The sequence below is a fragment of the Agelaius phoeniceus genome, chromosome 3, assembly GCF_051311805.1.
Source record: "Agelaius phoeniceus isolate bAgePho1 chromosome 3, bAgePho1.hap1, whole genome shotgun sequence".
NCBI lineage: Eukaryota > Metazoa > Chordata > Aves > Passeriformes > Icteridae > Agelaius > Agelaius phoeniceus.
Window position 1 is genome coordinate 95248804 of NC_135267.1, and position 17827 is coordinate 95266630.

Here is a 17827-nt window from a genome sequence, read left to right on the forward strand (position 1 = left end):
AAATTCTGAAAGAGTCACTGTCCCTCTGAGCAGGTGTAAAAAAAACAGTGTTTGGTATCTCAGTTTCTTCCCTTTGATTATTGTTCACATGGTATGGAGTTAAAAAAATTAATGTAGCTCATAGCTCACAAAAGGGTATTCACAAAGGTAGATGGAAATTTGGAGATGAAATCATGAGAAAAAAAATCGAGAGTAATATATAAGGAATTGTAGCATCTTCACAATAATTATCACTACATAATATTTATATGCATATTGTGGTGGAAGAGGATGTTCTTTTCAAGTGTTGTCTGGACCTTTTTTCTTTCTTTATTTAGAAGTGCATCAATACCATATTTTTTGTGTGTTTGAGTATAAACATCATGTCTACATTTATTTGTATGAATATTGTGCCTATGTGATATTTTTCCACATCTAGAGTAACTGAAACACAGGTTTAGTGAAACCAGAGAAATTCTTACATCCTTGATTTGCAGCAAATTTACTGATTTTACAGTAGTACCTCCTCATGGTGATAAAAACCATCAAGTACTGAAAAATCTAATTAAAATTAAAGGATGTAACCAAAAAGAATAAGAACTTTGAAAGGACAGGTTTATGATCAGTCTTATGTTATCCTCTTTGGGCAGCACTCAACTTTATGTTTAACTTATGTGAACATCCCTGGTCCTATAGAAAATGCAGAATAGTTGTTTCACTTCCTAATAAGGATAAAAGTTAACGTATGAAAGGTGTTCAAGGAATTAAAAGTTCAAAAATTATTTTAAAGCAGTGGAACATTTTGTCTCACCATCTTTTTTTCTAAGTAAAACTAAGGCTTCTCTAAATCAAAATGTTTTCTGATTTAATTTACTGACCTGATTCTACCAAGCCATGTGTAAGTCCAGCTTGGAAGAGAGCAGAGATCTGCAAAGGCATCCAGGCCTGTGATCCACTGTTCCCAAGAGGAAAGATAACCCAATAGGAAATACATTTGAAAATTAATATTTCAGGTCATTTCTGCAAACCAGAGTTGTCAGAAGCAGGTCAAACTGGGCAACAGTAAATACTTGTTTCAAGTTTTGTGATAGCAGCCTGAGAAAAAAAAAATGGGGGTAAAAAGTCTCCCATAAAATATTTTGGCTTTGGAGTGGCTGGGTTTCTTTCATCAGGGACCCTTTCTGGTGGGAAGCTCCCAGCCAGTTGCACTTTTGAGCTTTTCTCAGGATCCAAGGGAAGCAAGATGATATGGAATCTGTAGTGTATTGGTGTTGTCTGAATGCTGTGACCCACCTCACCCCTGGCTCACAGGGCTTGTGGTGTGACAGAAGGTGCTTGGGTGAAAAGCACTTGGACGAGTGAATTACCTGGGAAAAGGGTGGTGAGCAGAACAGCTGGGTGTGCTTTCCCTTAATCTTTGGGTTATTATGTGCCAGCAAGTGATTTTGTGTTCAGAACAGTACCTTTGAGTATATGAGTAACTTTTTGAAAATGAAGGCATTCCTTCCAGCTAGAGGGCATATGGTAATAATGACTTGATTTCTCAAGAGAGTCAAAACGTGGTTTATGAGCATCTCCAGAGAGCTGCCATAGGTTTCAGACAAACACTACAGATATTCTCTGTGGACAAAGACAGGTCTATGTAAATTCATAGAATAACTTTACAGAAATAATTTGTAAAAGACATTTGATAAATATGAATAAAATTTGTAAATATTACATCCTTTAGTCTGTATACCTTAAGAAGTACTTGCAGATGAGAAAAATGATTATTAGCATTTAGAGACAATGATGGCTTTCCAGCAGGTTCTGTTGCAGCAGATTTTGCAGCTTTCCACACCACGTATTACTATTAATTTTACCATATCACTTAGCCCACACTCTTCCTGGTGATATGTAAGAATGTAAGACATTCAAATGGAACCAGTAGTCTATGAATAGAATTTCTCAAACCTTCCTTTAATGAAAGCAAAGCCTTTTCTTACTGGCAGTAGCACTTGCATCCCACAAATATTTGGTTTCTGAGGAGAGGATAATAAATAAAGCCTTTATCATCTGCCTAAGCAATAAATAACTGCTTTGCAGTTACTGTTCCTGTTGTATCCCTGTAGTGAACACTGACATGAAAAATATTGCCTATCTGTGGCTGCTGGAGCAGACTAGAACCATCTTCTGGATCTGCTGTAGGTTTCTGAAAGGTTCCATTATGTCTCTAGCGTTCCAAAACCAGCTCACACAAACAGAGCAACACTTCAGAAAACGTGGCTTAGTATTTATGTAGCATTTTTTGAAATCTGTTATAATCCTTCATGCAACTCAATAAATGTTACAGTGCCTAATATAAAATTAGCAAAATCAGGTTGAATAGAATAGGATGCGATACTGCTGCTAGATCTTTTCTAAAAAGTGGATTTAGTTAAGAATCATAATCAAACAGTTTCACAAGGCTTTCTTTAGAACAGGTCCTTGGTTTTAGCTTTGCATTTACTACTGTGATACAGCAGAGAACTTGTTTCGGGAAGGGTTGTAGCTTTGGCTGGCTTAGTTAGGTGTTTTTGCTTGTGAATATGTTTCCAGAGCAAATATACCTCATCTCAACAAAGAGATGTGAAATTGCATGATTATTAGTCTGTGCATATGGAATGGTTTCAGACAGTCTCTTAGAGGGAAAAGGGTAACAGAGGTAAATAGGAATATGAAATTATCTATAAAAAATATTGTTGCATTGTTCCCTGGGATACTGTGCATGCTGCAAAGTACAAAAGAACCTCTTTTTGTCTACCTGAAAATGTCATTACCCAGTCAGTCCAAGACCACATGACCAAAGAAAAGAAAAAAGAGGGCTGGGGAGAAAAGCAAGAAAAATGGTAACTTAATCATAAAGCTGGAGATAGTGCTGAGGAGGAAGGGAAAATAACCTGTATGCTTTTTTTTTTTTTTTTTGCCTGTCTTTTCGGTCTGAGTTCATTGCTGGTACTGTGCATGGTTTGTAACCTCTGGTTCATTTCCTTCAATAGGTAGCTGAACTTAGAGGTGGGCATACAGACACAACATGTACACACCCCAATTTGCCCCAGATTTATGTTTTGGTGGTGGGGAAAGTTTTATATTGGTAGCAGGGTAAAAAAGCAGACCTTTCATTTTGAAGCTTGAGACCTGTGTCCAGTACAATGAAAAAACAAAGACATGCCAAGGCCTTGAGCTCAGCAAGTTGTTTTCTCAAATGTCTGGTGTCTCAGCACATAAAAAATGCAGTGTCCTCTGTAATACAAGAAACTGCATGGCGAAACCTCCGCTAGCCTGCTATGGATCTTCATCTAAAAGAGCTGCATTATTTCCACTCTTATTCCAGACAACCTTATTCCAGTCATGATTTTTTCAAGCACTGCAAGGTAGGCATATGGGAAGAGTGTTCATTCAGGCTCCTGGAAGATGGAGTGCCTTGGATGGCAGTTGAGAGCACGGTGGCAGTGCCAGCAGCCTCGCTGGTAGCTGTGGTTTGCCAGAGTGCATCCTTCCAAACAGAGCTCCTTTAGTGCCTTCCTGGAGTGCATCTTTCAAACAGAGCCTTAGCACTCAAGGATGCATCACAGCCCCATGGATGTCCAAATCCAACAGTTGCCAAAAACTGGGTCCAACAAATCCAAAAAGGAAGAACACATCATTTCTTCTTGTCCTTTTCAAATGTCCTGGCAACTTTCGTTGCCACCAGCCCTTGACTTTGAACCCAACATCTCATGTTCACTGAACATGAAAACTGAAGAAACTCAACCTCTTGAGAAGTTTACTCATGACTAATGTCTTTAATTTAGGTTCATGAAGTTAGCTATGGAATATGGGGTTTTGGGGTCCAAAAGTGTAACAACACTTTTGTGTGCGAAAGAATGTGAATACAAAAAAAACCCCCAAAAAAAACAAAACCAAAAAAAAACCCAGAAAACCCCCACCAAACCAAAAAACAAACAAACCAAAACAAACCACAAAAAGAAATAGGAAAAGAAAATAAATTTGTAAATATTTACATTTTAGGGAACAGATGTGAATAGCAAGCAGCTAAGATACTGAAAAATAGATTTATGTTTTTGACTGGAAATTTCAACCTGATTTGTCATTTTTAAAGCTGCAATTAGTTATGTAGCTTCAAATGCAATTTCACTTTAGGAACCATTCCTTCTGTCATTTTCCCACTGGCTGGACAAACGATTTGCTTTTGAAGGCAGGGTATTTTAGAAAGTCTTATTACATTGCTTTTTGATTTGAAACAATAATAAAATCCTGCTGCTAAACTGTCCCTTCTGGCACCATTCCACTGCATTTTTGAAATACAAGGTAACAGAATAATGTTCTGACAACTAAAATATACAAAACACTTTTGACGTTACAAAAAGACAAATATTGTTCATAATGAGATGTGTTACCTATTATGTCAGTTAATCAGAAAGCTAAAAATGTGCAAATGACATTGAAAAATTTGTTCTCCTAGTTCAGAAAAGTAAGAAACATCACATGCTTATCTTAGAACATGTTACTTTTTTTATTTGTTTGTGCCACCAAAGAAGAAACAAGGATTTTGAGGATGAGCATAAAAGCTTCATTTTACAAGATTGCAGCTTATCAGAATGTAAATACTTGAATTTCTGTTAATGTAATTGTAAGGGAAGAGAGAAGAAGCAAGCTAAAGAAAGTGAAGTGCATGTGCTGAGGTAATTGAGGAGGGGGTTGGAGAAAAACTCCTGAAATTAAAAAACATAAATACATTTGCCTGAAAAATATTCCTATATGTGACTTTTCTCCATCTTTTCAGCAATTAAATCTGCATTTGTGTCCATTACTTAAATGAACTTAACTCTTGGTGGACATTTGAGTATAGGGCTTCCAAGGCCTGATTCTTTCAGGGCTCCTCTACTAGAAATAATCTTCATCAAGGCAAGAGCAAGGATCTCAGCCTCTACTGATAGCGTGGCTGCACAGGTCAAGGCTTCATAGAGCTTCTTGCAGGAGTTTGTGTGTGGCAAGGCTGAGTATAGCCAGCTGATAAGACCAACTGCAGAGCAGTGCAGAAAAAAAAAGTGGTTAAAATTTATGGTCTGTGAAAATGCGGTGGTAAGAGACTGCTACAGAGGTCACTGGGGAATGAAGTGGAAATGCTCCTTCCCTCTCTTGCTCTGCAGAGGACTCCATTGAAAACTCCTGCTGCTCTCCTGAGAGCCACATTGACTCTCAAAGTGTGTTAAACATGTATATCTCATCTGATAAGATGTCAACAGAAAAAATTTTTTAGGTTTAAAAAAATCCCCCTGAGATCTCTTCAGAACTCATTCTTTCCTCCAGGTTAGTGTTGTGCTTACCTTCCCGTCCCTGTGCTGCTGTCCTTAATAGTTGTTGGAACTAAATTAGGGTTTTAGTCTCTCTTTGCTCCATTCTAATTTATTTCCGTTGCTTCTTTTGTTGCACTTTTGAAGAAGTGTCTGAATTTGACCCAGTTATTGGCTGTTGACAAATAGTGCTTCAATTGTGCTCTGGAGAGACCTGTTAGGATTTGGCAACACAATCCTCCAAATATTTCATCTGAACTGAGCATACTCTCTCCCAGGGCAGTAGTGACTAAACAAGATTTCCTCTGTAATTATTTCTCCCAGGAAGAGTGAGTTGAAAGTGTATTACCACTATGCCCTCAATTTTCTCCTGCATTTGCTCAGGCAGTGGGAAAGAGGGCTTATCTGACTTGAATGCCAAAGAAATAATACGTGGACTGTACAAGATACAGGAGCAATAATTAGGATAAGACTGCTGAGAGCTAGGGAACCTGGGACAGTGGTGGAGAAAGGACGATGTTGAAGAGCTGAAAGGAAATTATATTAGATGAAGAGCTCAGTTAGAGACATTGAGGGCTTGTATATCAGAAAAATTGAATTAAATTGAATGAGCAAATCACAGAAAACAAATTGAGCCTCACTGACCAAAATGACTGGGACTAAGAAAATACTCAAAATCGCCAAGGGTAGCTCTGAAATTGAAAAAGTGCAAGTTTATGGAATGACACACAGCTTTAATTATACAGAGAAGTGATTTCCTCCCCCCCCCCATCGCCACCAGCTCTGTTTTGATACACAGGAATCTGATGTGCAGGCATATGGTAAATTGCAAGCACTTGCATGCTCTGTGGGCCATATTCAGGGTCTGATATTTCTGGTGATATTGTTACTTTAAGTTATCAGCTACATTAGAACAGGTTAGGGTGATGTAGCCTTTTAGTTGTGAATGTACAAGGGAGGTTTTTTTTATCTGCTAAGAAATGAATTCAGGACAAGAAATTTGGCAATGGATGGTATGAAGGGGTGCTGTCTTTAGGGAAGGTGGTTGCATCAGTGACATTTCATTTATTTGTTGACCTGATCTTTCTCTTTACAAATTTTTATTCTTTCAGAATTTAGATTCAGAGCTCTGCTAACGACTTTCTTTGCTTGTAACACTGAGTTTCTGACTACATTTATGTTCTGGAATATTTTTTCTGACCACCTGGAATGTTCTTCTACACTGTTGTGACTTCATTAAAATAAGTTTTTCATAAAAAGCCTTTTAAATGTCTTTGATAAGCTTCCTGCTAGGCAGCACTGACAGTTTTGTTTTGGTGTGGTGTCTATTTATTGCTGGATCTTGCCAAGCAAGAAGGCAGACATACCATTTTTGCAGTTTGATGTACTTGCACTTTTTGAGCTTTTATCTTCTTTTTTTTTCCTCAAAACCTGAAAATACTTGTGTTAAAATAAATTTCCAGGTTTGCAGCTTTCTGTCACTCCATAGCCTTTGGTAATTTCCTAAACAGCAGGCTATGCTTAAAGCAGTTCTGCTTAGAACTTCAAGTCATGTTGTGGAGTGAAAATGTCAATTTGTCAGTTGTGACAATCCTCAGTTCACACTGCAAATGAGCAGTGAAGTTTTCACAGCTTGCTCTGTTAATTCCAGTGTGCTAATGAAATTGAATTTTGTTTCCTTTATTCAGATTTCTCATCACTGGCTGGTTAGAAAAGGGTTTCTGAGCCTCCTGATCATGTCCATTTCCATTCCCAGGTTACAAAAGCTTGTTGCTATCAATGAAGGAAAGGATGCAAGGAAGATTTGCCAAGTAGGGTTACACTGTATGCAGAATGCTAGGATGAATGGCATTATTTCCTGCTCCCTTTTTGTTTATTTTTGTAATTGGATAAGGAGTGGTGCAACCGACCATGAGAACCTCAAATCCTATAAGCAAACAGTGGCACAGGATTTCGGAAAACACTGAAAAAGCCAGAATGCTTTGTGCTTTGACTCTACATCGGGGTCACCGAGTAGGTAAGGTTTAGAGGCCAAAATAAAAGCACCTGTTCACAGTGTGTATCCCCACAGGATGGTCTGTTGGTAAGTTTTGACCATGTTAAGAGGTTTATCTTTATGTGCTGCTTCATTCTCAGCTGTTTCCAGTTTGTGTAGTTGAGCTGCTAAGCAGAAGTGGCTTTTAAAGAGGGAAAGGCAGCTGTAATCCATCACAGATTTGTTAGTTTGTTTTTTGGTCTGTTGGTTTTTTTGTTGTTGGGTTTTTTTTTTTGGGTGGGGAGTCACGATAAAAGACTAGCATGGGGGTATGTAAGTTGTCCTGAAAGCAAAGTTCACTATCAGCTGGAATTTCTGCCTACTGATCACCATAGAAAGTAGACACTTTTTAGGTACTTCTAGCATGGTTCTGACTGTTGAGCAATTTTTGCAGATGTGGCTGAATTGCATGTGCATTTTATACTGGGTGAGTACCTGCCTAATATAAATCATACTCTGTTTGCCTATTGTGTTAATCTGAGTGTAGGATGAGGTGGTTTATCTCCCTGGGAATTAAGATCTGAAGAAGGTTGCTTGTGTTGTGTTGAGGCCTTGGTTGATGTACACATCACCTGTACAATTCCCAAGTGCCAGGAATGTCCCTTGGCATTCTGGCTGGTCACAGCAGGGTAGGTACTGGTGCTCATGGGGCATAGCTGGGCCTGGATATTCCAGTGGTGTGCTGAATTGGAGAGCTAAGGTGTGCTTAAGGAAGGGCTAGGTAGACCCTTTAACCCATATTCACCCAAATGTTTTCATGCAAACTTGGCTGTACCATTCCCAACAGCTGGTCAGGGTTACCAGCTGATTCTATTTCAATGATTCAGAAAGATAATATTTTTTCCCCCCCTCCTAAGAATATAGAAAGGAGGTAGTACTGATAGTGTAAAAGACCTTAAAGATTTCTTGAACTGCCACTAGTATAAAATCTGCTGCCTTGTGCCAACAGCATTATGGAGTAAAATATCATTCAAGTATCACTACAGCAAATGGGAATATCCATTAGCATTTCATGAAAGTGTTTCCTTTTTATACAATGAGAGCTCTCTATACTTTATAGATTTCTCATTACTGCCAGCAGCTTGATTCCATTAAAAAAAACCCGTGAAAACCAGAAGGGAAGCTGGGCAGAAATACAGGCAAAGGGAAAATTAACAAAACCCATTAACATTTTTAAGTGATTTTTGTCTGTGTTGAATTCTCTTGTGCTTTGGAGAATCTCCCCCTCTGGTGTGATCTTTTTGCAAGAGCTGTATGAGTTGGTATGACTGCAAGCAAAGTTGTAGTTTGCATCTCAGTGTGTGTTAAAAATCCATATTTTTCAAGAGTAAAAGTTGATTTCTACAGCAACAAGCATTGTATAGGTAGATATATCAGAAGATCAAGAGGATAAAAATTGATACATTTTGATTTATCTGATTTGAACTGCTAGTGCAAATATAATTGTTCAGTATAACATTACAGTCTGATGACTCCAGTTTTTCATTTGGCAGAAGCAGATGGTTACAGAAGGCATGTTAATTGCAAATTCAAAGTAAGCTAGGTAGCAAGGAAGACTTGAGGGATGCATAATTTAGGTGATGGGTGATGATGTAGAAAAGTCCTGTATGTGCTTACATACCTTCTGGTCATGCTGAGTTTTACCAAGGTATAGATGCTTTTCCAGGTGTGAAAAAATGCGGTGTAAGCTAGAGGGAGGATAATTGTCTATTCCATACCAGCTAAAAGCAAATAAATTGTGTGGTAATACAGCTATTAGCCTGTAAAACATATGATGAGTTATTCTCTTGCTCAAGGTGTTCTTATATTGAGTATTACTGGTTAAAATTTTAGTCTGGGCTTGCACAGCAGGATTGGGGAGAACAACATCTTTGTCCTTCTAGATAATGTACTTTGTGAAAATCATCCTCTTCTAGGTGAGATGGTTTCTGAGGTGTTTTTTAAATTTGTTTTTGTTTGGTTGTTTTTTTTTAAATGCAGTTAGAAATGCTTTGTAAGAAATTAGTAGCTTAAGTGTTTCGATTTTTGGTTCTGTGGGGACAAATCTGCAGATTGTTGCTCCTTCATGGCTTCACTGGAGGTGTGATTTCCTCCCTTTCCTGCGCTTCTGTGGGATTCTGATGAGTTTTGCTGAACCAGTAAGCAGAGCAGGGAGAAAGTCAAGTGAATTAAAGACAAAGCACTACTTCATTTGGACATCTTTGCTGTGGTTGCTTCATAGCAACAACACAAACTGTGTAAGTTCAAGTCTCCCTGGACAGAAATTTGTTCATGTTTTCAGGTAGCCTACCTTACCTGCCGGGATCCTTACTCAAAACCAGTTGTCTATCTGAAATCAGTAATTAAATATGCTCAGATACAGTGGGTATGGGAGTATCACTAATATTTAGAGGGATTATAATGAAATTATTTAGCAGGAAAAAGAACTGCGACCTTGAAAACTTAAATGCTTTACAAAATCCAACTATGCTGAGGTAAAATTTAATGCTTTGAATGTAAGCATTGTTTCCATTCCACAGACCTTGGTATTCTTTACGAATTGTGTGTTTTAAGTTCTAGTATCCAGTTTTAAACCTGTATCTGATTAAAGATGATCTGATTGGAAAACACTGGTGGTGTTTTGTACCTGCTAGAATGTTGTGAGGATTTCTGAGGTTGTAACCAAAAAGAATAACTCAATATGTTGGCTCAGCTCTTCCTTGGTTCTGATAGCCAGGCTCCAACTGTGACTTCTGAATAATTGCTTCCTTGCTGTCATCCCATGTTGCTGTACAGATTTTTCATCTCATTTCCTTCCTCCAGGCTTATAATCTGAATTAAATACCTCTCCAGAATCGATAGACAGCACTTGCTACTTGTGGGCCTAACAAATAAAATCATCTGTCACTGGCATTAGTTGTGGAGGTTATTTTAGTTCAGGAAGGATTTTTCTTTTTGGTAAAGATAGATACTTGAAGGATCACGTTGGTTTTAGTATTTGTTAGCATTTTGTCAACCTGTGAAAACTTCTGCCTGAAGAGGCTGCATAGGAAGGAAATTCTCCTCTTTTCTACTTTTCCAAATTCAGAATATTTTAGTTTAGTTTACTTCTCAACCACCCTCATTAGCCATAGTTAGGATTATTCATTCACCTGTGAATTTTGCAGACTTTGATTCTGAAATCATGTTATTGGATCATGTGTCAGTGAGGACTTGATCAGGTTAGCTGAATTCTTTGGAGAGTGTGGCACCAAACTCTTCTAGGGAAATCATGGATGGATGGATGACTTTGGCTCGCAGGTCCTTGAGGCTTTCTTGCTGTGTGATGCGTGGTGCTTGCCATCTGCTGTGCTGGTCTCTGTGCTGTTGTTTTCTGTCTTGCCTATTTTGATAACAAACTCTTGGAAGCAATTATTTCGGGTTATAAAGGTAACAACAGAGCCAAGCATCCCAAGTGTCTGTGTTGCTTAGTTTAACTGATGATATGTTAGAGAGGTATCTTGGATTTTACAGTTACAACTGCTAATTTTTATCTCCTAGCTCTGCAAAAAAGTATTTTGGCATCAAAGTTTTCTCAGATCAAGGAGCTGTACTACTTTTAATTTACATAATCTATTTTTGTGAAATTTGAATACTATTTTAAAAATTCCACAACAAACTAACTTAAAAAGACTGGAATTTTTTTTCTACTGTAGTGGCAAATCTTTCATTCTTATGCTATAATCTTTTAGTTAAATAAGATAAAGTAATGTCAGGGGCTATTAAAGCTTCTCATTTCAATTTTCAAGTAGGTAACATCCTCTATAGGCAAGAATTCCATTTATTTTAATTGCTTAAAAAGGTCTTTGATTATACATTTTTGGCACCCACTCTAAAGTTCTGTTGGCAGTCTGAATATAGTCTTAGGTTTGGACATAAATATAGAATCATATAATTATAGAGCAGTTAAGGTTGGAAGAAATGTAGTTCAACTGTTAACCAACTAAACCATGTCCTCAAGTGCCACATTTATGTGTTTTTTAAACAGTTCCAGGGACAGTAATTCCCCTGGGTAGCCTGTTCCAGTTCTTGACTGGAATATGCTGAAATCATTCAATGCTGATATCATCAAATGCTCTTAGAAATCTGCCAGTATCATTGCTGGCTTAAACTGTTTCTTCTCTTCAGACTGGCCTGCAGATACCAATTCATGCATTTTTTGCACCACAGATTGATAAATTGCCTCTGGTCAGAAAAGCAGAGATTACTTGCAAAAAGCCCAGCATTTCAGCTTGTTGAACAGCCATGGTTGCTGCTTGGAGAAATGGGTGCATGAAAATACATCTCCTGGAGTTTGGCATGTGTTAGGCACTAAGAGTCGTGGCAGTGAGCCTTGTGAAGGCCAAGAAACTTTTTTCTCTTTGTCTTGCTCTGGTTTTTCCCTGTTGGAAGAAAAGATGGTAGATATGAAAGAACATGTACTGGGGACTGTCAACTTTGCTCCATGCTTTGAACAGCACAATTGGAAAGTGAAATTCAACAGCCTGAGAAAGAACTTCTCTGACCATATATCTGTCTACTGTCTAGTTAAAAACTGGCCAGAAAAAAATGTTCTTACCAGAACAGGAATCCATTATCTGATTCACTGCTCCATTATAGATCATCCAGACTGAGAAATTTTTAATTTTTGTCTCCTTATGGGATTTATTGAGCTTCATCTGAGCCCTGAAGTGATGTTTTCTTAGGCTACATAAAAATGTAATTTAGGTTTGCACTTGCCTAAAATGCCTTATTTTGCTATGAGATGGTTTGTAGATCATCTGTGTGAAGAGCCTTCTATAAATTTGTAATGACTTCTGATGAATATATTTTTCACCTTAGTCAATAGCTTTCAAATCTGTACTTGAGAGCATTTCATGCTCTTGTCTGAACTTTTGACTGCTAATTAGTCATTGTTGTTAAATTGTTCAGAATTTTCACATATACAGACAAATATGAACGGTAGATTTGATTGTTCAGCTAAACCCATAGACCCTTTGTCCACTCTAGGTCAGTGAAGACTTGGAGAGGTTATTATTTGGTACTTTTTGGTCTGTGGTTTTATCTTACAATTTTCAAGCTGTGCTGTCGCTATGACTGGGGTAAGGAGCAGTAGCCAGTGTGGTTCTGCAGCAGTAATTAGAGAAGAAATGAGTCAGTGCTATCAGAAGTGCACACGTTATAACTGAGCAATTGCTGCAAGTAGAATATTAAGATCAAGATAGTTGTCAGATGGGATGGAAGATACAGAAATGCAAGAATTAAAGATTTTATTTCTAGGTGTCTTGTTAAACACATGGATATGCAGGTAACTCTGAAGTTGCAGAGTGGTTTTGGTAGGTCTCACAGGAAAAAAATGCTGGCATCCCTGCTGGTTTTGGGTTAGTGTACAGGGTAAGATATCAACTTTTTCTTCTTTATTTTACTTTTCTTTGAATTTTTTTAGGAGAGAGCAATGTTTGCATAGAGTACCCCACTGCTATGGTGAGAAAGCTGAATTGCTTTTATGTCCAAGTGCACACTGTCAGTTTCTCTGGAGCTTGGTGCAGAAGGGTTTTGTTTGTCTAAAAGATCATCAGTATGCTGCAGAAACCAAGGATTGTGCTCTGTATTTTATTTTGTATTCTGCCACCCTTCAGGTTAACCAGCCCTGGCAGTTGCCCCAGTGGTAGTGAGCTTGATGAACCTGCATGATAATTTAATATGGAGAATATTCAATCCTATACAGAGAGATTTACAGAGATTAAAACACCTTTGGAGATCAATGGCAACAATGCGAAGGAGAGATAGGCAGGAAAGAAATTGGTAATTTAAAACATTAATTTAAAATTAATTTTTTATATTATCTATAAAATTAAAAGTCTTCTCAGACGAGTCCAGTGAAGGTAGTTCATAAGTGTGGGAATGGTTGCATGCAGGAGTAGATTGCAGTAGGGTAAGATCACTATTACTTAAGAGTTTGGAAGAATGTGTTTTTTAGGGATTTGTTCTTTTATGAGCAAGTCTCGCTACATACTGATAAAAACCATAGCAAATTATGATTGAGAAAAATGGTGTAATATGACTTGAATTCACTAACAGGTGATTATTTTGTCAGAAGAGGTATGATTTGTAGAAAAGGACTATCTTTTGCTACAGCCACTCAAAACAGCTGGAAGAAAAGTAAGCTTTTTGGGCTTGGCTGAGGAAGGCCTAATTTATACAAAATACTGTTGTTTTTCTAATTGTATCCAATGTTCTACTCAAAGACACTTTGCTCTCCTATCATTTTACCCCACTTATGTTCTTCTACCATCCTGATAATAAGAGGACTCCCTAAGAATTATTTTAACCATCTTGCAGGTATTGAGAGGCTTATGCTTCCACTCTTACAACAAAACATTTTAAAAGATGTATTGTTCTCGCTTAATTTTTAAAATCAGATTTCCATAATGACATGCTACTGCATCATCATAAAAATAGCAAGTACAGAACTGACAGTGGAACTGTAAAGACCCATCTGTGCTACTCATTTTTTTCTCCCACCATGTTTTATATTTAATATTTAGAGCACCTCAACCTTATATATTAATTGTCTAATACTTCTCTGAATGGTTACTCATGGACACTAATTAAAAGCAATCATCCTTTCTGTAATTTGCTGAAAAGAAGAGACCAGATTAAGAATAAATTAATTTGGAGATATGATGGGTAATGAAGCATTCATAATTACTTGTCAGTCAAGAACATATTTTGTAGTACTTTGGTTTCATTTGAGAGATATCCCCTGTCCAGGCTCCATCTGGCTGAACAAGTCCTGTCCCGTGCTCTGCAGCCTTGAGAGAGCAATAGAGGTGGGAATCAAAGAAATGCAGAGACATTCCCCTAGAACTAGAAATTAGATGTCGATGGCAGGATGAGAGCCATATTCAGCTCTCATTAGCATTGAGAAATTTTGTATCTGACTTTTAGAGAAACCAACCCCTCATGAGTTGGTGGGAGTGGGAGGCTTTACACTGCGGTGCTCTGTAAACCCTACGTTTGACAGACATCCGAACGCATGTGCATGGATATGGATATAAAAAGATATCCACCATGGAAAGGCCTGTCAGTCCCAGGCATGGTGTGCTCCCTGCCAGCAGAGGTGCTTGCAGCATGTCTCTGCTGAGGACATGTGCTGTGCTGTGTTTCAGAAGAGTGACAAATATGTGATAGCATCGTCCCTGTCTCTCACAACTCCTGCAGTTGTAAGATGGTTCATTCACTGGAAGCAAAGATTGAACTGCTTCATTCTCCCCCTCCAGTGAGTTCAAGGTTTTCCAAAAGATAATTTTTTGTGATCTACTTAAAGCACCTGTTTAATGATGGGCCAGAGGAAGGAAGTACTGAAAGCTGTTGGAAGACGTGGAAGATTGCCAGATGCCCGCTAGAACAGCGTGTTGCTAAGTAGTCACACAGAGAGATGATGGAAACTTCAACTGCAGCCCTCCCTGAAATGCTCCCACAGAGATCTGCTTATTAACTAACACCAAAAATTCATAACAAGGGAAGCTGAGAAAGCAGCTGGGATGGTGAATGCTTCATTGACAAGGGACCATTGGACACAGAGTAGTGCAAAGTGAGTTCTGTCTCTGGGGGTGCTGTGCCTCTGTCTGGCATACAGCTTCTGGAAAAATTGTAAAGGGGATACACGTACAAAAGTGGGATGTTCCTCTGAGTTATCTGGAAGCCCAAATGGGTGTTCATCATCCTTTGTTGGCTGCTTATCCCAGCCTCTTTCCTCCTCTTCCCATCTTTTGACAACATCATTTTTGTGTTGGTTCAGCTACACCCACCTTGTCTCCTTTTCCATCTGCCCCCCCTCTGAACTTACCTGGACAAATGACCACAGAAGTAACAGAACCACCTTACCAGGGAAGGCTGCAACCTACACCTGAATGAGGAGGGAACCTGGAGACAGCAGGGCCACCATCTGGGGATGCTTCATTTTATCACTTTTATCACCTACTTTTTGGGCTGGTCCAGTGGTAAGCGCCTCGTAGTAAATCTGTCACATAATATATTGAATTGGCACTATCATTAAATATAGCTAGATATTAAATCACAAAGAAATTTCTAGAGGAATTATAATCTAAACATTCCAGAGAGAAAAGCAAATTTAACATCTGACAGTATTGATACATGCAGCTAGTAAATCTAAACATGAGTCAGATAGAATCATAGCCAACCATGAAAATTTAAAAATAATGCCTGTGTGACATGTGGTGTAGTTAAAATGCTGGGTCCTGAGCCTACAAACATCTGTGTGTATGCCTGGTTTGAGAGGCATGAGGGAGTTCTCTGTGAGTCACAGCCTTGAAGGACTCCTGTGGAAAAGGGATGATTTTGAGGCTAGAAGACAACATATGCATGGAAATATACCTGGATTCAGTATTTATGAGTTCAGTGATGCCTAACCCCAGAGTTTTTCACTCCTGTTTTGATCTGTGGTAAAGACATATGCTTCTCAAGGCTTTCTGTAGTCATGACATTTTGTTCTTGCTGTGAGGCACTCTGGGAATATTAATACAAATTAATTCAAATAGGCTGGAAAAAATAGTATCATTTTTTTCCTTCAATCTGGGGAATACCACCAGGGTCGAGAGTAAATGTACTTTTACTGAAACTACTTCTTGGTTTCTTGGCTATATATATTCTTAATTTCTTCAAATCAATGCCATTCTAGCTTTCTGTTGTTTATACTTTAAATTTTCATTATTTTATTTTGATGCTGCTAAAGTATTCTCTGACAATCTGTCCTTTCACGTAGAAAGATTTCAAGTCCAATGCAATGTCTCTGAGGGATTTTTCAAATCCAACCAAAAGCTTCCTCAGAGCTAATGAGGAATTGGAACAACTTAAATGGAACAGTGAAAGACCTTCAGAAAATGTCCTTGTATGTAAGAATATGAAGACTTCTGGTATCTGGCTACAATATGGCTCAGTTCTGCCATAGGGAGAACAGTAGGATGCAATCTGTGTACAACAAAATTCTTTATTTCCTGATGGCACAAATAATGTATATTTAAAGGTACAAACATATGTTTATACATATGTGTTTGCATTAAGGTATTTTAAATATATGTGTATCTTGGCATCTCTCCAAGAAATATATGGCTTTACCTTTTAATGGTCACTTACTGTAGCCACCTCCAGACAAATAAGTGTATGTTAACAGCTTCTGTTCAAACAGAAATTTCTCTTCAAATTGGTTGCTCTCCTGCAAACAGGAGAGAGGCTGAACAGTTGTGAAAAATCAGAGCTCTCTTACATGCATTTTATGCCTAAGATCATGTTCTGGATGACGTTTTATGTGTTAGTTTACATGCACCTGATACACCTTGGTAGTTGCTGTATAAAGTCTCTTGAATGTATTTGTCTCTGGGATGTAAAGACAAAAATTATCCCCTCAGCTGGTGTATATATAAGTAGAGACTGATTTGAAATCTCTGGTACCTGAAGTTCCAGTCTGAACTGGGGTGACAGATGATTTCACAGCCAAATGGCTGCACCATTGCTGACCTGTTACTTGCAGTGTTGATGTGGTGACATTTTGGTCTTCTCTTTACCCTGCTATTTCCCTGAGTGGTGGGAGGGTGAAAGCACTTCATGCTCTGCAGTTTTGTCTGTAGCTCTTGGCTGACAGGTGAGCTTGAGTTTCTGATTTGTAGTTTGAGTGATAGCACGGTGATCTTGGATGGATGTCATCAGTCCCTTTGAGAACAGTGAAGTGTTATGCAACGTCTCTGAGGGATTTTTCAAGCTTCTTGGGAGGCCTAGCCAGGATCTAGTTTATGCAGGTCTAATCTCTGGTAGAAAAACTAAATATATTCATCTTCTAAAAGAGAATGTCTTAGCAACTTTGCTGAGGTGGTCAATGCCTTTGGCTGAGCCCTGGATCCTGGTCTTGGTTTTGGTCAGAGAGGTTTTATTGGAGCTAAATTCTGTGGGGTTCAAGAGTTTGTCAGACTTCTCTTCAGGGGGTGTTACAAAAGAAGTGTGGGAGAAAAGAAAAGAAAATTAACTCGGCAACTGTAGATGAAAAAAAGTTTACTGACTTTTTTTCCTGCTCTTCATGTTCTGAGGTTTCAAGGCTCTTCAGCTGGGACATCTCATGTCACTTCTATAAAAGATGCAATTCCTCATCCATTTTATAGAAGATCACAAGCAGCACAGGGGTAGCTGGTAGCTGATGCCAAAAACAGTTGTGGGGAGTAACATCTGAGGATAGCGAGTGAGCAGATGTAGCCTTTGTACCAGCTGAGAAATGCAGTGGGGCAGAAGGACATCACTCGTGGCTTCCCTGAGAAAGAGAAATCGAGTTAGCAACATGTCTGGCTTACTTTTTGTCACAAAGAACCTGGAAAAATATTGAATAGCTGATTTTGTTCATCAGGGAGCTCTTACAGGAAGAAGTTGTGTTATAATTTATATTCTTAATTTTATTACATGACAATCCAAAGGCCAGGGTATACATTCAGTT

The 17827-nt window shown here is 38.4% G+C and overlaps 1 protein-coding gene across 4 annotated transcripts in view; it reads left to right on the forward strand.

Annotated features, from left to right (window-relative positions):
* Window positions 1–17827, forward strand: part of KCNK2 (potassium two pore domain channel subfamily K member 2) — a 132991-nt gene that overhangs the window by 69499 nt on the left and 45665 nt on the right. The window lies entirely within an intron of this gene.